General features: G+C 42.5%; 1 long non-coding RNA gene across 1 annotated transcript; it reads left to right on the forward strand.

Moving 5' to 3' along the window:
• Positions 1-385: 385 nt before the first annotated feature.
• LOC143442958 (uncharacterized) lies at positions 386-25,762 on the forward strand. Its single transcript, XR_013111583.1, has 2 exons — positions 386-520; positions 24,405-25,762. It is a non-coding gene; the product is annotated as an uncharacterized LOC143442958 (long non-coding RNA).

Consider the following 25,762-nt stretch of genomic DNA (forward strand, 5'->3'; position numbering starts at 1 on the left):
GGCTTTTTTAGTGACAAGAACTATGTCCAGGGTGACTTTTGGGTGTAATGTCTGAGATATGACATGATTTGAAGTGCTGAGTTAAATGTTTTCTGCCAACATGCAGTCTTTACTGGTTCTGCTGCAGACAACTTTAGTTTACATTTCAGCCTTAGAACTCATAAAATATTCCATGTTTCATGACTACACTTATTTTACATAGAAAACTGAAATTGTAGAAATGATTTGTCTGAACTTGCACAGCTATTGAAGGTCAGGACAAGATTAGAAACCAGGCTTTTTTTTTTCTTCTTCTGAATTTACTAGCAGGCTTCAGTTTCCAAGGGTATCCAAACATTGAGACCAGGCAGTGTTTGCATTGTCCTTTCTGTGCCAGTGGCTGAATCTAAACCATACCCTCCATGCTTATCCATTAGCTCCCCACCTTAGCTGCTTTATTTTCATGATGACTCTCAGTACTGTCGGAAACTCATCTTAGCTGTGTATTTTATGTCTTCCCACCGGCTGAATTCTCCAGAAGGTAAGCTGCCGGTTAACAGATGCCCATATGGAGACTTTCTAAGTATGGAGAAATCTTTACTGTGGCTAGAGAGATGGTCAGTTGGTAAAATGTTTGCCTTGCAAGTTTGAAGGTCTGAGTTCGATTCCCAAACGTGCGTGGAAAACCAACCAAAAAATCAAATACAAAAATAAACAAAACCGCTGCTGGGCATGGTGGTGCATGTTTGTAATCTAAAGCTGGGGAGGTGAATACTTGGGACTCACATGTCAGTCAGCTTAGACTGCTTGGTGATTTCCAAGCTAATGAGAAACCGTCTATCACAAAAAGTGTGTGTTCCTGTGGCAGAGTTGCAGGAGTTCACACATGTACTAGAACTAGACAATCAAGTGAACAGTGGTGTTATGATTTGTGGCTTTCACCAATGTCAGTATCTAGATTATGAGTTGAGCTGCAGTGTTGTAAAATGTTACCTATTAGAGAAACAATGTATAGGCTATGAGGGATCTCCCTGCAGTTGTGAATCTACAAATATGGGAATACAGATTTCAATTACAAATGTGTTTGAAGGTTGTCCTTAGTGGCCAGCCTTTGAAACCTCAGCACTCAGGAGGCTGAGGCAAGAGCCATATACAGAGATTATCTCAAACCTGCCCCTCGAATGTAAATGTTTGACCTCTGAAGGGCCTAAGATACAGAACCAGGCTCATTGACATTTAGGATCTCCTTTAGATGTTGAAATAACTCTAAAGGAGCCTTTATTTTCTTCCCACCCCCAAATATTAGTTACAGATTTCAATCTACAAATATTCTATAACAACGGGCTACCACCCATGACACAGAGACAGTATGTTTAGGTCCCATTTTAGACTCTAGGACTTACTAGCTTTGTTTCCTTGAGCAAGCTGCTTAATTACCTCCCCCCATTGCCTCTTCTGTACTATTGTGACAGGCAGGACACATAATCCTGTGGGTGACATCCCTAGGTGTAGTTCCCTTGATCAGTAGATACAGCTGTGGCAATAATCTGTTCCCTGATGTAAGGAATGATGCTTTGGGTCCTTCATACATGTGTCCCAACTTTATTGTTAAGGTACGGTGTCTGGGAATTTCTATTAGTTAGAGTAGGCACAGATCTAAAGACGCTCTCCTGACAACATTGCTCATACCTGAGTAAGATGACAACCTGGTACAGATTTCACAACTCTTTCACAGTTCTTTACACAACTCAAGGTGCTGCTGCTGTGCCTATGGCCAAGGGACTTTCTGGACACCGGAACAAATCCAGAGCCTGTCAGTAGAATGGGAGTATGAAGTGGTTCATGTGTAATTGAACAGGCTTTCTTCTTAAAGATGAAGAGTGGGGGAAACTGGGGCAGTTCCTCAGGGCTCTGTGCTTTTGTACTGTGTGCCAGCTTCTTTCCATATACTGCCTTTTAATATTTTTAATCCAAGACTGTGATATCAAAGCAAATTACATGGCTCCCTGAAAACGTGGTTGGTTGCTGAGAGCCACGGGTCAAGCCTGGGCAGCTTGAGTACCCTGCTTGCTGAAGCTGCTTTGTGGGCAACAGGGTTGTCAATGTTCTGTTTCTGAGGTCTGCTATGACCATGAATCCAAAGCAGACATGAAGGCAAGCTGAGCATGAATGAGGAGGCATGGTGAGGACCCTGCAACGGGGGCAGGATGCAGTCACTAGGGCGACAAATCAGTCATTGTGTGTCCCAGATAGGAAAGAGACAGATACGGTGACAGGCAGATAACAGGAGGCTGCATAGATTGTCACAAGTGCTCTGACAAGAGCATCAGTAGGGATTGAGCACCCCAGCACCCCACATGTACACCCTGGGCTGAAGAGCACCTCAGATTTCTACCACAGTCAACATGTATTTCCATATCTCATTCCCTAAAGCCTTCAGACAACATGCTCTCCTGGCTTTCTGTGGCCTGGTGAGCTGCTGCCCAACAGCCTTGGTTAAACCTGGGTATCCTAAGACATTTCAACCTTACTCTTCATCCTTTATCTTTCAGGAGCTTTGGTCTGCAATGGGAATAGACAGCTGCTCTTATATGGGGGGCAAACAACAATGTCCTTGAAAATTTGGACTGGTTTAGCCTAAAAAAAGTCAGACGTTTCTTTAAGTATGTCTCACAAGCAAGGCTGTGTTTAGAAGCCTGTGAAGCTCCATGTCTATAAAGAGGAGTTTTCTCTGACAGGAAGCTACTTGTGTTTTAAGAGGGCACCCCATGTTCACTTTCTTGGAATCTCTTTTGAAGAGCAAAGCTGGGGTCGCCTCTCACTAGCGGCAGCCATCTTCAGAGCCAAATCTTGACCAAGTGGTTTGACAACCTTTCAGTTTTGCAAGAATTCATGATCTCTTAGCTTCTCACTATCATGGGCAATGTGCTTTCCTGGGGTTAAGTCCAGAAAGCTAAATAAATCATTTGCCTAACCTTCTTGTTTAGGTTTCCTTGTGGGATGGGTATAAGTATCTCATTAAATTTCTGGCAACAAGCTCCGATCAGCTTGCTGTGGGTGCAGCCAAGACTCTGCAGCTGTTCTTGCGTTAGCACAGGCTGAAGTGGCAGACAGGCTCTGCCGTTCTTAGCTCTGCAGAAGGAACATTGTTCTTCATTCTCAGAGCGCCCTTTGAAACCCTCGCTTCCAGTGCAGCCTATCTCTAAGGGAGATTAAGCCTTTCTTAAAGACCTGATAAAGGCACTTCAGTGCTCGCTCCTGGGCTTGGCACCTTGGGACAAGTCATCATGTGCACGAAACATGGGTGTTTGTGGTCTCCTGTCTGTTCTGGGCCCACACCTGGAGCTGCTCAGCATCTGTAGCTTGACTGCCAATCTCTCTCTCTCTCTCTCTCTCTCTCTCTCTCTCTCTCTCTCTCTCTCTCTCTCTCTCTCTTTTACTTTATTAGGTGGAGTTTGGGCGAGAGAAAACACTGAATCAGTTGTCCACCTGGTTCAGGACAGGTGGTATAGAGGAGCCTTTGTTTGAGACAGGCTTTCACTGAGATGGAAGCAGGTCTTTGATTTCTTTATAAGGGAGCTTACTAGCTGAACATCTCTGAGACCTAGTTCAGATTTTTTTTTAATGGTTGGTTAGAAAAGACAAGTCTCTAGGGCAGAACCAAACCCAAAGCAGAAGTCCCTGCTGTGCTTTAGGCACCAGGCTTATGTTGGACAGGGGTCATTTATTTCCAGATTAAGATTTGTTGGAAGGGGCACCATGACAAATGACAAAAGGATTAGTTTTTCAAAAACAAGTATGAAGTAATTACAGAGGGAAAAACATAATGGTTCACAGGGAATAAGTCGTGATTCTTCATTGGTACTGACCCGGCTCCAAACCCACCAATCCTTCAGTGGGACACCCAGCAGCCCACTGAGCTGGGGCCACATGGAGGGTCTGAAGGACTGCCAATCTCTTAAGCCAAGATAATTTTTTGTGTGCTTCTAGAGGATACGTGATGCCGAGTCTCTTGTTCTGAGGGGGTCTAGATCTTTCTGAGACTCTAGGAAGACAAAATGACTTCCTTGAGCCTCAATTCACTACTTCACAGTACAGGAAGTATCTGCCTCGAAATCTGCAAGAATTGAACATTTATTTCCTTAAAATTACAACACCACACATACACACACTCACAGACCCACAGTGCATACTCATGTGCATGCATGCTCACGTGCATACACACATGCACCTGAACATAAACACACATATATTCACACAAGCCCACAGCGGACACACACACACACACACACACACACACACACACACACACACACACGAGAGGCTGCATATTTCTGGTTATGTGGTTGACTTCGCCACCACACTTAACACTCTAGTGTCTGGGACTCTAACCTTAGCCTGCTGTTCTCCACCTCCAGAAGCACAAATTTTCACCTCCCCATTGGGACTCACCTGTTTGAATGTGTTTATGTTGGTTTGATACTTTTCCTGCTTCTGAGTGGGACTTGACCACTGTGCCTCTTCTTGCCCAACAATCTTGGCTCTGACTGGTCTTCCCTTTTGTCACCCAAGTGTGCAAGAATTTGTCAAATATAGGCTCTGAAAGCAATTAGTAGAGCCAGCCAATCTAGGCAGCATCATGAAGAGATCGTCTGACTTATTTGGTGTCTTGTACTCAACAGCTGATGTTTTCTTATTTGCAAAGCCAGTTTGTCTTCCGTGAGGATCGCGTTCCCTCTTCCCATTTCCAGATGATCTGAGATGTTACCAGAGCACAAGGTCCTTTTCTGATTGTCTCCTTTCTGATTATGAACATTTTAGCAACATTTTCTATAGGGAAGGTTATTTGCCATGGATCAAGTCCAGGTAGAAATGGGTTAAAGGAGAAGGCATGTTCCCACTCTGCCTTTAAACCTGAATCTGATATCCTGTGGGTTCACCAACCAACCATGTTCCTGATGCCAGTGAAATTCTCACTGGGTGTCTACATCTCCCTCCATCTAACCCTCCACTAAGCCCAGCCTCTCACCCTTGTCCATGTAGGGGTTGCTTGGATTTCTCTGCTATCCAAGCTTGCCTATTAATGACATCTTCCCTAGGCGGTCAGTGTGGAGCACAGAAAAGAACATCTCACACACTAATGCTGCCCAGTATCAAATACTGTAGTTACTACCCTCATTTTTCAAGTGAAGAAACAGGCATGGATGGTCAAATAAATTCAGGGGGCAAGTGAGAAGGGGTATTGAGGATCCAAACTCCAAGGCTGGACATAGAGCTGTGCTGGGGGGAACTGAATATGCCTGGATTCCATTTTCAGTTCTATTAACCACTAACAAGCACATAGAGAGCCTCTGTATAGCGGAGCCCTATGTCTTCAGACAAATGGACAGATGGGACCCCTAGAGATGTTGCGTGTCCACAATGGCTAGATAATAGGATGACTCATTTAAACATACAATTTGGGTTTGTTTCTCTTGAAAATGGGAGGGAAGGGGAGAGAAAGATCAGGATTTGGTGAAAACTGTTTTTTTTTTTTTTTCCTAAAAGAAATATCTTAGAGGTGAGAAGGCTGCAAGCAAGACCAGTTGCCAGGGCCTGGCAGAGAAACTTGCTGTGGTTATTTTCTCATATGTTCTTCTATGACCTTCCCTATCTGTCCTCCCAGGGGGGTTTCTGAGAAGCAGAAAGCTGGGAGCCTACTCAAGAGATCCTGGCCCTTGTGTCAAAAGGCACAATGCTGTAGAACTCAGTCCTGTTCTAATTATGTACCAGCAACCTTCTCTAGTTGCAGAATTTCTTTCTGCTATATTCCCAAGAAAAGGAGACCCTGTTGATAAAGCTTAACCAAATACACACACACACACACACACACACACACACACACACACACTCACACAGGCTCATTCTGCCCTTGTTTTGTTTCATACATAGTATATATTATTGTATTGTTTCTTTTTATGATTTTTGAAACAAAAGCCATGAATACCATGCTTGCTGTACACATGTCCAGCATATAGCGATACATTCAATAGCCACAAACTAACACTTGTTCAAAATCATTATGTCTCACCTGGTGATCTGAGTAACTGCTTTCTGCTCTCTCCAGTGGGCTTGCAGGGGTCTGGCAGTGAAAGTACTTCTATGTTTCATGCCAAATGTACAGCATGGAAGCATCTCAGAAGGCGATCAAGGAAAACCAATAGCACAAGCTTTGCAGCTCATGTGATGACATCACAGCTGTTTCTAGGACCTGCAGTAAAACCAGGCTGTGGGAAGACCACTCTGCCAAGACTTGGAAGTAAGCAACTATGATCAGCTCTTAGCTTTTCTCTAAGTAGCCACGACTGTCCTGACTCTTGGGAAAATAGGACATTAGCAGACCACCTAACCTGGCTCTCTGCTCTGGAAATAGCTGATTTTCTCACTGGTTGTTGGATCCTTTTTCTTTGTAACATCTCTAAGTGTTAATGCAAATTTTCTTTCATTCTTGTCTTTTTTTGGTTGCATTTTCAGGCAGCAGGAAGAATAAGCTGACTTGATTGAGGAAAGCCATAGACTAAACCCTACATTTGTGTGTGTGTGTGTGTGTGTGTGTGTGTGTGTACCTGTTCACGAATGCACGAATGCCTGGTTTTTTGTGTATATTTGTAATCATGATGTTTCAATAATTTTATGCATGTTTCTAGGCACTAACACATATAATGTACATGTATGTATTCAAGTGCACATACACATATCTATATTTGAGAAATGGACGAATCTGTTGATTCCTCTTAATTTCCCATGTTACCATTTTGGTCTTATTAGCCTAGATCCTGTTCTAAGAAGCTGTTCAGAGGCACCATGGTTCCCACAGGGAAGATAAGTTTTCTGACCATAGACTATTGATTTTGCTATTTTTTGAATGGCTAGAGGTTGTCACACTGTTCTCCACAAATGCATGTCTCCTCTCATGCAAAGCCCAGAAGGTGACTCATGCACTTTGTCCTCAAATTTTTCTCAGGAAAGGCTGTCAGGGCAGATGACCCATCTACGTGCCTACTCATTATATTTAGAAGGATTGAGAGCACTCATTAGTAGTTGAACACAGTCACACTATAGGGAGCCAGCGTGCAAGAATGCACACCAGTGCTGTGTATGTAGTTCCATGTGATTTCTAGAAAGGGATCGCTTCACAGGCATAGGAGGTGAGCACTGAGCCACTTTCGAGGAGGCTGGGAGACACTCTGGCTGAGGAAAGAAGCAACTGCCTGGCCTCTTTTATTGGGCCATGTTTAAGACTTCATCCCCAAGTGTGCTGGGAAAGGATGTTGATTACCTGCTGCTATGATGACACGACTTCTGTGAAAGATGAAAATGGCTTGCACTTCACACTTCGAATTATGTACCCCTGGGGTATCTGCGGCCTTCTTTGTTAATGTTTACTATGACGTTATAGAACATGCTCCCAAATCCTCTTTCTCAAGATGAGGAATCTGAGGCCACAGAAAGTTGCTTGACTCTGGAAACCAGTACTTGTGACAGGCCGGTTCCCAGCCTCTACGGCAGAGATTTGCTCTCTTTGGTTGGTTGGATGGCATTTAGGGGTGGTAGCAATGAGGTAAGTGGGAGAGGTTAAACTGTAACATTCTGGCATTCTCCATGAGCTTTAGCCCACATAGTAGGTGTAGCTGGAGGGATTAAGGAAGAAGAGGAAGGCAAGCCTCTTAGGGAATTCTTTTGGTCCACGCTGTATGGAAGACCTGGTGATACATACTGACAAATCATGGACCACAATCCTACACTTGGACTCTCACGCTGACTTTTTCTCATACAGGGACCATGCCTCTCTGATTTTGCCATCTGACCCTTCTTTTCCCTGTCCTAGGTATGTGCTTGCCAAACTCACTGACTCTCCCTCACACATTCCACTTGACCCTGTGCTCTCAGGCTCCTGGAACTCTTCACATAATCCCGAATCAGGCCACTATCTCATATCCTCTGGCATTGTGACCTGAGACCCATGCCTCAAGGTTCCCAGGTAGCACCTCGGGACATCGACACACCCTTTCCTGTTTCATATGGCCCAGAATATTATTTCCCATCCTCCCGTGGGCATGCCAGTCCCCTACGCACCCATTCTAAACTTTATGAAGCTTTTTATATATGTCCCCTGCCCCTTGGTTTGTGGGGAGGCTGCTACTATCCCTGTTGAAGAATCTGGCCTTTGTGATCCAGTCTTTCTTAGGGGCTTGAAATCACTTGACTCTGACAAGAACTTCCAGAATTCTTTTGTGGTAAAGGATGTATCCACATGGGGCTCTTCTCTCTGGTAAGATTGTTCTCATCTTCTGGAGACAGGCAGAAGGCTGGGACATGAGATAGGGCTCATTCTTGATCTGCAAACATGGCTTGTGTGAAATTGGTTAGCTAAAGAGCCCGGAAAAGTCTGTCTGGCTCTCTGGTAAATTCCAAACCCTACTGAGCACCTATTATTAAGAGAGATATACAAATATATGTTAACACATTCCTTTGTGTTTGCTTCATAGAGAATACAGAGAAGTGGAGTATAGAATATCAACCAAACAATCTTATAAACAATAAAATAATTTCTTATTATGCATTTAGAATCCCTCAAAGCGTGTCTATTCTCTTTGAATGAACAATTTATGTTCTAAAATATATATCCTGAAAGGGAAAACAAATAATTCCTGTAACAGATTGTTTTCATATTATCCAAATACAAATCTTCATGAGGAAACAACTTCATTATGGCAGTCAATTATAGTGAGAATATCTTTACATCTGTTTTCCCAACTATGAAATGTTAGTCATTGTTTTGGTTATTTTTGAAGTTTCATTAAATTGATAGTGATCAATAGCATTGTGAAATATGAAATGCTAAAATTTTAATCTTGGAAGAGCCGATTCCTAAAATTTCACTGAATAAAGCTATATATTTACATGTCCTGATACCATCTTTGATATTAATGTACACATGTTACACTAGCAATGCATATGTGTGTATCTGTAGTTCTACAGAGCAATTCATGTGTAGAAAGACTTTATCAATATGACATGTACATATGTGATTTGTACAAGGTGATCTGCCCATATATATCAATGTATTTATTGGTTATGCAGCTACATATTTGTCTATATAACAGAGCTGCAAAATCACCAAAATGAACAGGGGAATTGTATTTACTAAGCAAAATGTCTGTGTGGAATTAGTTTTCTTTTCTAAATTTGCTCTTCAAAATTTGCTCTTATGCTCGTGTATTGCTTTTTTAAAAAAGAAAGCAATGTACTTTAAAAAACAACTTTATCCACCATTTCACATTTATGACCCTTAAGACTTTCTAAAAGTTGGAATGTGATTTAAATAAAAATAGCAATCGCCACGACAATGGGCATTTTCCCCTCTGGCAGTCACACAATGAGAATGCACTTGACACACAGCCCAGAACATTCCAAGTGCACCAAGAGCAGGAAACACATTCAAGCTGAGATCATTATAAGTTACTAGATGACAATTTGTTCTAAGTTCTGAAAGCTAACCTAGCAAGTATGATTTGGCTACAGGAATCAAATACTAAAAATCATTAAAACTCATTGCTTCTAATGTTGGACAACATTTTTGCTGTTGTTTGAACATGATCCCGATGTCTGTATTGTTGTCTCGGGCCCCCTGTGAGAGTCACTGGAATAGAGCAGAGGCACCCACAGCTAGAGAAAAGTTCAGGACCCCAAGATGCTTGCTAGGCATTTTAAGGAATATTACTATCTTTAAAATCTCATTACCCAAGGGCCTTTCCTCCTTCTCCTCTTCCTCCTCCTCTTCCTCTTCTTCTTCCTCCTCTTCCTCCTCTTCCTCTCTCTCTCTCTCTCTCTCTCTCTCTCTCTCTCTCTCTCTCTCTCTCTCTCTCTCTCTCTTCTATTAAAAGCAATGGGAACATTCAGATGCCCCAGTGCCATTGATAGTAGCAATAAAGTGCTACTTCAATTCATAGAGTATGTAGATGTGTAATGTTAGCTGGGCACCCAGAGGTATAAGCCCCCCGAATCACTCACATACTTTTAATTTTCATCAAGTTAACAACCAAAGCCAAACCTTGCAGAGACCTCGCACAATGGTGTGAGATGTGTGGTCAATAAGTCCTCCATAGCCTGAATTCCCATGGACACAAATTGTCTTAATGGGAAGAGGTATCACTTGGATGGGAGAGGGCTCATACCTGTTAGCTGTGGTGCTCCAAGAAGGATGAGTGGAGGGAAGGGAAGGAGAGGGGACAGGAGAGACTGTCAGTAAAGAAAATAAAAGATAGAATTCCACAAGACTTCATGGGTCCCTGAGTTGAAACTGTAAATTTTGTATGCATAAAAAAAAAAACAAATCTTCACTGGGTACAACATCTAGCTTTCTTCGCCACTTCTTGCTCACTCTGATGTTGACAGTGCTGCTTATAGCTTCAATACCATCTCCATATTTCTTATTCATTTCCCTCAGGTTCCCTGTTCTCACAAAAATCCACATTTAAACCACTTTGTTCTCAGTACAGGAGAGAATTTCACGAGATTCTGTCAATCTAGTGGAATGTAGTGTTTTTCTATTTGTGTTCTTTCTAGACTATTTTCCCATTGTGAGCTAAACAGTAAGTCCTAAAGAAAATATGGCACTCGTCCATCTTACCCAACTCTTGACCTAGATTTTGGAGATTGCAGCCCAGGGATTCAAGCATGCTAAGCTAGGGCTCATAGCTGATTCCCACTGCTTCTCTTTGTACTTTATAGCAAGAGTACCTTCAGGATAAGCTTCTTGTTCAAGGCAGATGGACATCGCCTCACTGTGGGAGATTGAATTTTAGCTCTCCTTCCTCACCTTGTCTAAATATCCTGCACTAAACTGCTAGCCAATCTTTATGACTGGATTAACTGAGCTAAATGGCAGGGGCTGCCTTTCTACATTTATGAGAAAAATAAATACATCTTAAAGAAGCAAAGAGAAAATAAACCTAAATATGCCCATGCCCATGCCCATGCCCATGCCCATGCCCATGCCCATGCCCATGCCCATGCCCATGCCCATGCCCACGGGGCAAATTTGTCCTGCCTGTTAAACAAGTTTTTAATAAAACAAAACAGAACACTAGATAGTTGGAAAAGAACTAGACCTCTGCCGAGATCCAGTTTATTTGTTTATTCCATAAATGTTTATAGGACACCTAACTGTGTCCCAGGACTTGTGTTAGTGTTGAGGATTTAGGGATTCTTCTGTCTTTTAGATCCATAGTTTCAATGTGTGCTCTGTGGATCACATATTCAAGAACATGTGCATGTGTGTGGTGTGGTGGTGGTAGGTGTGTGTGTGTGAAGATGTGAGGATTTCATGGAATAAAAGATGCATCTTTGAAACTACACATCTTAAGGACTCAGTACGGAAGGGAGATGGTAGGAGTCATGACTTTTGTGAGCCTGAAACACTATGGCAAAGGGTATGAGCCCTCCCACATGAAGTGCTAACAAGATAAAGGTGCAAAGAGGGGTGGGATGAGTAGATTTGTGAGCAAAGCAAGGGCGTTCATAATGAGAGCAGCCAACAGAGTAGATATGGGGAGAAGGAAAATAATTGGATACAATCCCCCAGAGATTTCTCGGATGAGGTAGAAGTAAAAGATGGAAAGGCCCAGGAGAAACAAAACTCTTTACAGTTTAGTAAATAGTTAGGGAAAGACTGAGGCTCCAACTCAGACAGGAAGAAGGTGAGAATGGGAGCGATTTTAGAGAGAAGTCATGTAGTACAGTACACCTCCCCTTCCTCAGAGCATATACAGAAAAGAGGAGAAAGGCTTGTAATACTCTCCATGCCTTAGAACACACACACACACACACACACACACACGCACGCACGCACGCACGCACGCGCACACACACACACACACACACACACACACACACTCTACACAGAAAGAATAAGTCAGAAATCATAGCCCTTCATTTTCCTAACACACTTGTACACATCAGTAGATTACATAATTGAATAGATTCATGTTAATTAAGTGGATTAACTAGACAGATATATTTCTTTACTGTGGCATGTCTCAATGCTTTAATATGATAGAATAATTCATTTCATCTAATGGAAAAGATTTAATCTGGAGAACACACCTTACTTCTTTGACCATAGCATCAATTCCCTTTAACATCTGGCATTTTTCAAGGGTCTAAAGACACATTCAAACTGCTGTCTTGATCCAGTGAAGAACACTCTTTAGCTGTGCAGTAGAGACCAAAACCACTTCCATTTGTTCTTATCAAGTGTGCAGGAGAAAGGCCATATTTCATGGGGCCTGTGAATACACTAGCAAAGACCAGTAAGTAAGGCTGTGTAATGAAGTGAGGAATAAAAATGAGAAGGAGAAAGTAGCTAAACAGAAGCTAAGGCGAGAGGGTCATGATGAGAAGCCTGATGCTGTTGCTGCTGCATAGTACACAGTAGCACAGTTTGTTCTATAGGTGTGATCCTTCGTGTGTACTACTTTCTGGTAAAAAGTATTTTATAAGTAGAGAATATTTAAAATGGATTATCCCATAAGGGGAGTGTAACCATCCCCTTTAATGGATCGGGAAACTGAATCTTAAAGGATGAATTTTTTAGGGTCACATAGCTAGTAAATGTCAAAGACCCCTGTTTCTACAACTGTACTCTGACACAGGGCCCCTGACTGTGACCACTCACTAACAGTGCTGGGGAGTTTAGTTTTGTTCCAGGCAGTGATTGTGGTTAGCAAACATCAAATGTCACCGCATCTCTGAAAAAATGTGCTATTATTCCTAGTTTATAGAGGAAAAAGAGAATCTCATCCAGCCCAATATGATCCACCTCACTCTCAAACTTAAAACTGTCCCATGAAGAAAGAAGATCATGAATTGCATGCATATGCTCAATCCATGGTCAGCATGCTTCTGTGCCTCAGAGCCCAGAGGACACTAAAGTCACAGTCAGCCAAGAGAAAGTGGTACCCAGTGTGTATGGTCTATAAAATAGTTTGTGTTCACACAGGGTAAGCCTGAAGAAAAGAACCCTCCTGGTATAATTTGCAGAGACCTGGCCCCTTGCAATATTCTCTCATGCATTTATTTGATTCCATAGAAGGGAAAAAGAAATCTGGGTAGACAAATAATCATATGAAGACTGAGGTGAATGCAAGAAGACACAATGCTTGATGATGGAGACCCCCAAGGGATGCCTCATTTTATCCTAAATAGGGGAGAGAACTGGGAGTACAGAGAGATGAGATTGGGACTAGCTGTGATTCCCAAATGTCTGTGCCACACAGGAGAACATAGGGATGCCGTTTTGTCTTGTTTGGAATTGCTTTGAATTAGTTTATGGTTGGAATTGAATAGAGCCTGTTTGTTAGCCAGAAGAGACCTTCCTGGTTGCACGAAGAAGCCTGTCTCAGCATAGGAGCTGATGCAGAGATACCACTTGCAATGGTCAAAGCCAGAGGCATGGAAACAGAAACAGACATTGGTCTGTGTTACACGAAGGGAAAAGAGCACAGTGCCATGGCTTCAGCATACTCAAGCACCTGCATGCTTTGATCCAGGGACAAGGTGAAGGATGTGGAAGATACGTGAGCAGGGAGCATCCCCTTCTGTCTTATCAAGAGGAAGGACATGTTGTCATGACTTGGCTGAGCTTTAGAATGGAAAATGTTTCTTTGAATGCTGACAAGTCACGGTCTCACTGTGTGGAGAAAGACTCTAGGATTCCTATCTTTCCAAAGGGGAACTCCTAGATGGTTCAGTCTTGTTCTGAGAGAGGACTGTGGGTACAGACAATTAGACAAAGCCATTTTCCCCTTAGACCCAAAACAAGGCACTGGACTTTGCCAACCCCCTTTAGTGTGTAAACACACCCATGTATGGGAGTTCTTCCTCCCACTAAGAGCTTCTGAATTTTTGGTACACAAATGGGGTTCCTCAGTCTGTGTTTCCCAGGGTGGAGAACGGTGGGTGGGTGGGTGGGCAATGAGCAGCTCTTCTGTGTCTTTCTTTAGCAGCCTTTGTTTCTTTTACTGTCTGGGAGCCAGGAGCAGCAGCAGTAGGCAGGCAAAGGCAGTAGCAGGTGGCACCCTGCAATGCCTCATCTCCGTGAAGGCCTTGGGCATCAGAATCCATAGCCCTACCACGTTAGAGCTTTTGTATTAGCCTGGAAACTGGGATTCCTTACCCCTTAACGCTGGCCAACATCACAGTTCTTGGACTGGTGCCTGAGCTGTTTACTATCAGTTGCTATCTCTCTACTTTCACTGTTCACTTTCTTCTAGCCTTGGCTACTTTGAAAGCATCTGCTTGCTGTCAAGTAGCCCATTCATGGTCATGCTTGCTGATTGCTTACGACTGGTCTAGCATCTACTCTTATCAATGTTTTTTACTTTTGTTGCTTTTTTTCTTTATATGAGCAGCCTCCCCCCCCACATTGTCTCTTTGGACTCTAATGTCACATCACCAGGAGGGACAGCACCAGAGAGAATCTCTCAGTCACTTCACTAAGTGAGCTGACCATCCTGCCTGTATAGCTGGAGATTGGGTTGTTCAGATCCATCACAGTCTTGCCTCCTTACACCAGATAAACCATCCCTCTGCTAGGTTATGACCTAGGTGGAAATGGCAGAGTCATCTAGAGTTCACCAAGGCTTGTAATAGCCAAATGTCTGGTACAAACTGTTTCAAACAGGCCTGGCTCAGGCTGCGCCTTCAGCAGCTGCAACTGTTGTGTTATTCTCAAGGGATCTGTGGAGTGTGTTCAGGATAACTGGTGCTGGCACCAGGGTAGCCTGGATGACTGTTTGACTGACAGTCTCTTATAAGGGGGAGTCCAAGAACTACTAATGGGAAATGGGAAGTCAGATTGCCCAATTCCTCAGCATCTTCCCTTATTTATGGGCAAGCAAATATTAAGAGTACTTATAATAAGAACATAGCATTTTGGTCAATAATAGTTTAATGATAGTTTTAAGGATGCTTAACACCTGCCAGCATCCCCGGGAGTAGTGGGTACTCTTTATTTGTCACATGGACTTTTGGCTCTGGTTTCTGAGATTTTTGGTAAGAAATTTTACCAATCCAAGTCTGTGTCAGCTTCATCCATCATAACTGTTTCAAATTTCTTCTCTTACCTCAGAAGGTTTTGAAGGGGCTAATTCTCCAGATTAAATGTTTTGAATGTTGCCCAAAGCTGGGTGGGAGTCCTAAGCCCAAAGCTGAGTGGGATTGTTTCATGGGGTGCTGTATCACTAACTAGGAAGGTGTTTGGCACAATCTAATCTTCCAACAGACAACAGAAGACAAGCATTTGCAACGTGTCTTTGTCATGATTAAGGTACATATCTAGTTTCTTTGAAAACCTTATTTTTCTTGTTTGGGAAGGTGTAGCATGCATTTTGTGCTACCCTGCCTAAGCTCCATGATCAGTCCTAGCTACTAGCCCCCGCCCAGCTTCCCTTGAATTCACGGATAAAACAAACACACATTGCTGTTCATTTTCAACTTGCCTTCTCCACACAATTGTTGGGCGATGCTATCTCCCACCTAGAAAAATGTGCCCTTATCATTACTCTCAGCTCCACACCTCCCACCTTTTCTAAACTTTAGTGGCTAGACCTGCTAAATGCTTGGACCACCCACCTGTAGGAGCAACCTGTTTGACCGGTCAGTTCTGAGACCTCACATAGCTCTTCATCCTTTCTCCATCAGAAGCATGGAGAAACTCCCCTCTCCTCCCTTGTGTCTCTCTGCTTCCTCTTGGGACCCAGAAGTCCTGACTATCCCTTCTGTCCAACAATTGGCCCATGGCTTTCTTTACTGACAGATAAAGAACCAATTGGGGAACAGGACCTTAGCATCAGAACCACTCCTACAGAGTTTCTTCTAAGCAGGCATTTTAGGGTCAAACACACACACACACATCTATAGGGGTGGGAGCTTCTGTCTCACTCACGACTGCCAAAGCTCTTTCAACTGATTTTTCTGTTTCAAATAAGGAACAAACTTGAGTGCCTGAGTCACTCTGACTCAACCTTTCAGATGACCTAGAACCAACTTCCTCAATATAATAGTAAATTCTCCATGGGGAAGCACTCCCACTGGCCAGGTTTTAAAGAGGTATGTATAGAAGACACCTGATTTTGAGCTTAGCATGCTCAGAAATGTGTCTGCTTTATATGTCTGCCCTATATGAGAGTGCACATGTTTTCTGACAAGAGTCCTTTGTTTTGTTGGCCTTGTACTTGCTGGGGGATGGCCTGCTCTGTCCGGGCACAAAGAGGACCAATGGTATCTGATACTGATAGCAACTCTAATCGTCATCTTTATGAACTTTTATGTAACTTGACCAACTTTGTTTACTTGTTATTCCAAATGTAAAAAGCTTTGTAAAGGAACTCACAGATTTGGGTGAACCTGTGATCAATAAGTTCTCTGAATATTGTCATTTCTGTGATTAGTGCTAACACCTGTACCTCAACCACCTGTCACTGTCCTCCGCCCCTGTATCTACCCATCTTCCTAGATTTCACAGAGCACTGTGAAACCTCAGTGTTTACTTGACTCTATTTTAAACATATTGCACATCTAGAGACCTCTTGAGTCCTATTTGTATTCTCTCCAAACATCAAAACACCACATGAATCTGCATCATATGACAACCAGGAACCTCCGCTTCAACTTGTAAAGAAAAAAAAAGGTTATTTTGATGCACAGTTTTGGAGGATCTAATCTCTGATCAGTTGGTCCAGTTGTTGTGGGCAGATGGGAGAAGGAAGAGAAGGAGGAGGAGGAGGAGGAAGAGGAGGAAGAAGAAGAGAAGGAAGAGGAGGAAGAGGAAGAGGAAGAGGAAGAGGAAGAGGAAGAGGAGGAGGAAGAGGAGGAGGAGGAGATCAGAACTGTAGATTGTACCTTCTTAAATATTTTGGGGGTAATATTTTATTTTTTATGACTTTGGAGATAATTCCCAGGTATTGGTTCCAGAAATATCCATAGTCCTCTACTGGAAACACTTCATAACTGTTTGATTGGCAGCTCCTTTTATAACATTTCATTAGAAAATATTTCCAGAAGTTTTGCCCTAGAATTTCTTATAAAAGTTATGCTTCTTAGTCCCAGCTAAAATCCTTGGAGTACAAATCAGTAAGTATAGAGTTTATATTCTAGCGTTTTAATATCATTCATGCTTTTATTATTTATTAGTTTAGTGTATTTTGCCTTTCTAGTGGAATAAGGGGTCAAAATGGCTTCATACTTGTGAAAAAGCATAAGACTATAATTTCAACATTGTCTGTTAGTTTTCCATGTCATAAAAAGTAACTGGGATCATCAACTTTTTATAGACTGAGATTTTTCAAAACCTACTTTAATAAGGGTTCTCAAATGCTTCGCTGCCCTACCCCTTCATCTTCTAGCCCACTGTCCAAAGGTAGGAGAAAAAAGATGTGGACCCATTTAGAAGTAGCTCTTTGGAGCAATTCCAATCTCCATTGTCAGGATACCAGCAGTCCAGTTCAGTAGTGTCAGGATACCAAATAGGAATCCACAGAGGTGGCGCAACCAGCAGAAACATCCATGGAAACAGCTGACCAGAATCAGCTAGGATGCCAGTAGTTCTTGGTGGTGCCTCTTGAAACGAAGTGACGATGTGAGACCAATGAAGCATTGCAAGGCAAGCTATGCAAGTACCCTGTCACTGTTCATTGAGTCCTATTTATACTCTTTCCGAACACCACATGTCCTCTCAGGTGTCTTGCCTCAGCAAAACACCACATGAATCTGCATCATATGACACAACCAGGAACTTCCACTTCAACTTGTAAAGAAAAAAAAGGTTATTTTGACCCACAGTTTTGGAGGATCTAATCTCTGATCAGTTGGTCCAGTTGCTGTGGTCAGATGGGAGAAAGAGGAGGAGGAGGAGGAGGAGGAAGAGGAGGAGAAAGAAGAGGAGTAAGAGAAGGGAGAGGGGGAAAGGAGGAAGAAGAGGAGGAAAAGGAGGAGGAGCAAGAAGAAGAAAACTACTCATGTCTCAAGGTGGAGAGAACAGAGATTGAGGAGGGACCTTGAGGTCTCATTATCCCCTTTAAAGACACATGCTAATAACTTCAAAACACCTCACTAGTTCCTGTCTCTTAAAGGTCTGGCCGTTCCTCATTAGCACCATTCTGGGGACAAGTCTTTAACTCATGGGCCTTTTGAAGCCTTTGTGATCCAGTTTAAAACAGGGGCCTTGTTGGGTTATCATTTAGATGCTCATTAACACACCCATCTAGAAACTTTGTAACATTATGAGAAACTCAACTACTTCAGTCTCCAGTTTCTTCTATGTGCATTCTTCCTCTCCAGTGAATGCATTGAAGATTTTAATAGACTAGGTAATAGGATTGGTAAAGAAATCTTATTTATGTAATATCAAATATTTAACTATTTGGCAATGTCTGAAATAATTCCTAAATTCCTAAATAAATTCCTTTTGTATTAGATTAACAGCCACAAAGCCTTCAAGACTGGTTTGTTAACTGTATATTTAGAAATATTTCTAACCAGAGGACCTTACTTCACAGGCTTCTTTTGTATAAATTATGATCTTCCATGATCACCTATCATATTCCACAGCATGGAAATGAGATTTTACATGCATAAGTGAATGTAAACAATGGCTCCACAGACAAGAGTTAATATATGTCTTTACCAGTTTGCTCAGGCTGCCGTAACAATTATCCATGAACCATGTGACTTAAACAACTGGACTTGGTTGTCATCTTTTGTTTCTGAAGGCTGGGAGTGGAAGACCAAGGCAAAGGCAGGTTGGTTCCTTTCAAGGCCTTACTCCCGGGCTTGTGGACAGCCATCTTCCCCAGTGCCTCCTCGAATCCTTTTTCAACTACCCACACCTCTGTGTCAGAATCCTATCTTGTATGAGATTAGAACTAATACTTGTTTTAGCTGGATTCCTGATAAAAAGACATTGTATCTAACTCCAAAGCAGTTGGACCTCAACATAAAAGTTCAGCCTACAAAAGAATCTCCATTTTACCAATAATGAGGCTTACTTTCTTAAAAATTATACTTGCATGGACATTTAAAATGGTCTCTAACATGTAACTTAAAGATTATATATTTTTCAACGATAGGAAGAATCAGTTGATACTTACACTGATACTGATAACCAAGCAAGAAATATTCGTTCTACTGGGTCAGAAATATAAGCAATCTATCAAGCCTGAGAATCTACTGACAGTTTTCATCAGTAAACATTACTGATGAAAGGACAGTTTCACTTGACAGTGAATTCAATCAGGGTTGTTTGAGGCTGGTATGCCCTCTGTCCTTTGCTTACTGACTAGAGATTTTGGTGTTGTGGTTTCTGCCTTTCTCTATCCCTTTTTGGTTGTGGCAAAGTTTACTGAGTTGTGTCCTCTTCTTGAAGATACAGACAGTAAAGGTAGAAAGGAATACTAACACCATTGTCTTCTTCTTGGATGGAGCTTGCTCACTACTGCATTGAAGGCAGGAGAGCTTAAAACAGCATACTACATGTTTCTGTTGATGTGGGGCCCAAAAGGCCTTGTTAAATATTCTAGTGAATTATAGAGACGTGAGCAGGCTGAGCAAAAGCTGATCCCCTCTTTGCCTGACTGCTGGCTGTGGGAAGCTTGCCTGGCTCAGAGACAGCCTTGCTTCCAGCCTTCCTCCTGGAACACAGTGTATAACTCATTTCACCCTTATCAAAGGTGCAGGGTGAAGCCTCCCAGGGAACAAGACTACATTACAGCCTGAATTCTCTGCAAAGGGGGAGGCTGTCACCTGTCCCTATTGTGGGCATGGAGTTGAAGTGCCCTGTTTTCTCCTTATCACTTGGTAGAACCACAGAAATTCTGAGGGGGAAATTTGGACCTGGAGAGAGGGTCTTAGAGCCTGTACTTCATGTCACCACACACTGCCTGGCAAGAGCTGATGTAAATCAAGCATGTACAGCTTCGGCCAATATCCTCTTGTGACCCCTTTGCTTTATTTTCTGTAGTCACATACGGTAACATCTGGGATTAACCCTAAAAGGCATGGCTATTGCGTAGAGGGACAAGTCACCTATAAGGGAAGTTTTTCAAATTAAATGAGTTCTTCTTCCTGAGACATTCACAACCAGTCTCCAGCGGCCTGTTCACCTCAGGGTAACATGCTCTGTAACCAGCCCAGTCCTTGAAATGTCAATCATGCTCTGCATCCCTCAGCTTCTTCCTCCAGTAGAAACCACAGCAAAGGTTACTGTTCAGACCCGCTGCCCTCTCTATGCTGTCTGACTAGAGGCTAGTTTCCTCCAGTGGCCTTGAGTGGCCAGCACTGGCCCTTCTTTTAATAATGGACACACATGGTCTATCTTCAATGGCAGTTGTCTCCTGACCTGTTAATCTCAATGTACATTTTCTGGTAGTATGCTATTGTTTACAACCTCAGCATATTAGAAATTATAGAACAATACTAAGGCCATGTGTCCAGAAAGTGCCAGGGCTTGGTCATGTCTACTGCCTGTCCTCAGGGACTTCCTCACCTCTTTGATCTCTTTCTCTGAGGACCCTCAAGGCTTCCTTGAAAGAACTTACAGACTTCTCCACTCCTCTAGAATCATTCAGCCTCCTGGTTATCACAAAAATTGGTATGTTGTTTTGTGTTTCCTACATCAGTGTTTTCCTAACTTGATTAAGGTGGGAATGAAGGCACTTTATGCATGCCCCCCATTAAACAAGGTAGAAATGTCCTAGAGTCTCCCTCCCAGAGGGGGTTGTCCTCTAAAGTGTAGAAGCACACAGCCTGAGAATCCCAGGAGATCACAAGGAATTTCATTGAGAGGTCAGCCCTGGGTACATTTTTGCTTTCCCAGCTCTCTGTTCCCATCAGAATGTAGTTTGATGTTTTCAAATAAACACCATAAGCCTGGAATAAGTAGTAACGATTAGGTGTGATTGTAGTGTACCCCACCCCTACGTTAGATGGACTGTCTCACCTAAGTGTACTCACGGAGAGTAATCTTGTAAACATGCTACGGAATACCACATCTCATGTTCCTGGAAGTTTCAAGAATAAAAACAAGTGTGTATTTTCTGCTCTAACCACCTTCCAACCAAAAAGCAGTGTTTAAGTCTCCCACTTGTTGTCACCCACGTTGAGTCTGGCTCTGAGAATCATTAACCCTTACAGGAAGAAGGTCTATCCAAGGGCTTCTGCAGCTCACATCATTACGTGAAGACACCAGTCAGGTCCTGAAGAAGCCAGAGGACTTTTAGGTTTACGAGGAAATGAATTCCATGTATACGGAGATAAACCTTTGAGTAAATATTTTAAAAATGGAATCAGCGAATTATTTTTCCACATAAAAATGCCTGAGTTTTGGTTGCTTGTGGATGTCCAGATGACATGAGAGCTGGAGGATGAGATTCTAAGGGAGGGAGATGTACCAGCTTATCATTTAACTAAGTATCCAGAACCTAATCATTGTAGGTCTCCTTGATGCTGGTAATAGTGGAGAAACATGGCATCAGCTGTTTAATGTAGTTGATAAAATGTATGCATATTTAAAATGAAATATCACTATGAAGTATTTCTTATTGTCTTATTAGATGTCTTTCCTACAAATCTTTCATCATTTCAGTTCTCAGATAAATGCCTTTGTAATCTTATGATTCTGACACAGTAGGAAACTCCAAGTTGAAAACAGAAAATGTCCAAAGGGTCTTGGTTTATTTTCTTCTCCCTAACTATCCACTCTTCCTCCTCCTTCCCCTAAACAGAAACACAATTTCCCATACATATGACAAATATTACCTAATTAAAACACTAATTGGGAACGATGCTAGGAAGAGAACAAGAAAGCCAACATGTATGTGTCTTCAGGAGAACTGTCATTGAGCATGGAGGAATAATTGAGATCTTTCAGTGCCATGCAATACTGGGACATACTTACACTAGCCTATTATGTTATTTTTTAAATATATTCTTTATTTGTAACCTTTAAGGCCATGGGATTTTCTTGAGAATAGGAACCCCTGACTTGATCTGCATATTGCACTGCATTTGACATCCTTGGCTGATGAGCACTCCCTGGGGTAACAGGAGGTGCTGGCTTGCATGTATCAGTGCTGTCCTGGGGTCTAAGGCAAAGCCTGCCTATGTTGCATCCTGGAAGAGGTCCTTGGGGATGCTAATGTTCCTCTGTAGGAGAGAAATTGCTCTTTCTCCCAGTAATGACAGAGGATGACTGACCATTGTACAGGACAGATTAGGAACTGTGACCATTCTAGAGGCATTATTTTCTGGTTCTCTTTCCTTATGTCTCCTGAATAGAGTAAGACGTGTAAATTAGAAACAGGCTGTGGCCCCTGCAGTCAGCTGGGCAAAGTTTCATGAACAGAAGATTTAGAGCACTTTAAAGATGCGCTCTGAATTCTGGTGGGAATTAGTCTTCATTAAACTCTAGATTGGTCTCATTTCATTGCTCAGCCTCAAGATGCGGGAGGAAAAAGACAATAAAGGATTTAAATTCAAGTGATTTTCTGCAATTAAGTCTTCTGGAATTTTAAAAAGCCCAATTATATTGGCATTCGCCAAATATAAATGTATTTTCCACTGACTCAGCCAAAAGAAGCTAGATGGGCCATCAGACTCTCATGGAGCTGGTGGTGGCTTTGTGGTCCCCACTTTTGGAATCAGGGCTAGTCCTTCAACCAGTGGCACAGCAGTACCTTTAGAAAGTTTCTGTGGAGACAAATGTCCTGTCAGCAGGTGTTCTGGATTAAACTCATGCTCTTAAACCTGACAGAAGTGGTCAGGTACTGACCTGGTTGGCTTTCCCACAAAGGATTAATTATCCTCCCAGGTGAAGTTCAGCCTCAGTGTCTCTTCGGATCATGGAAAAACAACCAGGAAGCTCACCCTCAGAATTCTGGAGCTAAGGGCACAATAAACAAGCCCCAGTGCTCTCGAGAGCCTGCCCCCGGCAGGGGCAGGAGGTTTGAAAGCCTGCCGCCTGTGGCACAGCCCTTCCCACAGTATCCCACACCACTGCACAGTAGCCTGCTTTGTGACTTTGCACACACAGTTGCATCCCTCTATGTCTCTTTTTCCCACATGCATAAATGGGAAGGGATGTTATAAAGTAGTTCCCAGAGTTTTGTGAAGATTTAGAATTGATGCACAAAAGCATAGACTGTCATCTGGTGCCCACTACTCTGTGGGACTGCTAAAGTGCAGTGGATAAAATGACTTATTCTAGATGCTTACAAAGGTGACTGGCCTTGACTAATGTGCTACAGCAGGAATGCCACCTGGCTGTCTTGGGATGGAAGGATCAAAGGATGTTGGGAAATTTGGGTGTTCCAATGTCCAAGGAGTTTGACTCATCTCTGCTTCCTTTCTGGATGGCAGACCACGTTCAAATAGACCACTGCTTTGAAAATTAACCATGAGTTATGATTTCATTTTCTGTTTTCTTTTCTTTATTGTGCTGTGCTTTATTTATTCATTTAATATCATTTTTCTTCATAAAATATGATTATAGTTTCCCCTCTCCCCATTTCTCCCAGACTCTCTTTACCTCCCTGCCCACCTAACTCTATACCCTTTCTTTCTCTTAAAAAAAAACAAGAAACACACATTAAAAACAAAACAAAAGTTAAACACACACACACACACAAAATGGATTCCAAAATATACAAGAAAAAGACCAATAAGACAAAAAAGTCCAAACGAAGCAATAGACAAAAATGTTTTAAAAATTACCTTTGTCTTCATTATGTATTGGCCGACTATTCCTGGGTATGGAGCCTACCTCAAGATGTGGTCAACGTGTTCAGAGAGATCCCACTGGGGAAAACTAATTCTTTCTTTGCAACCAGGTACCAACTGCGGATAGCTTCTTGATTACAGATAAGGGTATTCCGCTTGTTTGTTTGAATTTACTGTTGCCTGTAACTACAGGAGGGAAGGTCCAAGGCTCTGGGTCTCATTTGGCTCCCTTTGTAAGGTACTATTTACTTTCATACAGCCTTTTGTATTACAGAAATTTTCACAATACATACTTCTGTCCATTTTTACATATGTGAGATCCACATTGCATGGTATAACACCTCAAACTCAAAATCCCTTGAAGCAGATTTTAAGAAGCCATTTCTATGTAAAACATCATTTTCATAGTGCTCATGAGAATCCAGTACATACCACAACCGTGGCAGCCGTCAGATGGGTGAGAAAATAGAGACTACTATGAAACATCGATTTCCAAGTCAAGGAGATTACTGTATGGGTGAAGGAAAGTGTCAACCAAGAGAAAAAATGGATACATTATAATGGAAATTTACATTATATTTATTATAAATCTATTCACCCTTCTCTTCTAGGTGACAAAATAGAGCCTGCTTGATACCGGGTGACAGGACACTTGTGTGCTAACACTATACACTGTAATGAAGAAGCTTGTGACCAGGTTCAAGGAGCCAGATGGACTGAGAAGCCGGAATCTCAGGAACAATGGCTACCAGAGCAGCTGGGCAAAGACTTCAAAGCTGCCAAGCCCAGTCCGTCGTCTCTTCATAGTCTCTATCTTCAGGGTTGAAGCAAGAAACTCAACCCTCTGTAGCCAGAGAAACAGAGGCTCTTGGATGTTAAGGAGAAATGATAGCATGTGCCTCTTTGGCCTGTGTTTACAAACATGGTAGAGAGTAAAATAATTTAATTTTTTTTTATGTCCTACAAAAGTAATTTAAAAAAAATTTTATGTCCTACAAAAGATGTAACATTCTTGCTAATAAGCTGCCTTGAAACGCATCGCGGTGACGCTGAAGAGTACATGTTCCTCACTGTGCAGCGCTGGTCTTGCCTCTGCTCATCACTGGCTGAGAACCCATGGAGGTTGGTCTGCCTCTGACCACGCAAACTTGGTACGGATATGGTGTTCTCATGGCACTGGGAGAACTGCACAGGATTAGTCCAGACTGGACCAGTGAGGAGAGCAAGGAAGTGTCCATCGATCCCTGTTGCATTTGAAGTAACTTTGCTTTCCTCTTAAATTACCCCTAAAAGTAAAATGATCTAGTCCAAGTGAGATCTGAAGTTGCCACCTCCCAGTTTCGTCTTTAGCTGCATTAGCAGCAAACTGTGCAGTTACTTCCCTAATTCTCTGACTCCCAGGGAGCTCCTCCCCACCCCCACTCCGCCATTCCTATTTCTTCAGATTTTGTTTCTGTCCTCAGAACTGGGACAGGACTCGTCATGTAGCTGTAACTATTAATAAAGTTTCAGGCTGGAGACAGTTTTCCTCCGTTTTAATAAATAAAACAAAAAGGAAAGAAGCAAGCCTGAGAGGCCACGCCCCGGCCTCTGCACAGACTCCATGTGCTCTGGTTCTTTGATTCGCTGTCAGACTTCCTGTCATTGTTACTTGGAAACTTCCGGTGATGTGGACAGTAAAGCGCTTTAGGGCTGAACATGGTGAGATGCTCTCACTGGAAAGTGAATATTCTTTCTATTCTGTACTTGGTTGTCCTTTACCCTAACCTTGGAGGGATTCTACTCTATGAAGGACTGACACCCAGAAGTATTGCTTGAATTCTGTGTCAAGAGAGCACCATGTGCAATCCATTTCTATGTTTGAAGTGCTTCATAATGAGATTCAGCCTTGGCTGGGAAAGCTGGTACAGGTTCCTCATTTGCATGCACTGTTTAGTCAACCGCTAAGGAATAAAATTGGAAATGAGCA

This window comes from Arvicanthis niloticus, chromosome 7, assembly GCF_011762505.2.
Source record: "Arvicanthis niloticus isolate mArvNil1 chromosome 7, mArvNil1.pat.X, whole genome shotgun sequence".
In the NCBI taxonomy this organism is placed as follows: Eukaryota; Metazoa; Chordata; class Mammalia; order Rodentia; family Muridae; genus Arvicanthis; species Arvicanthis niloticus.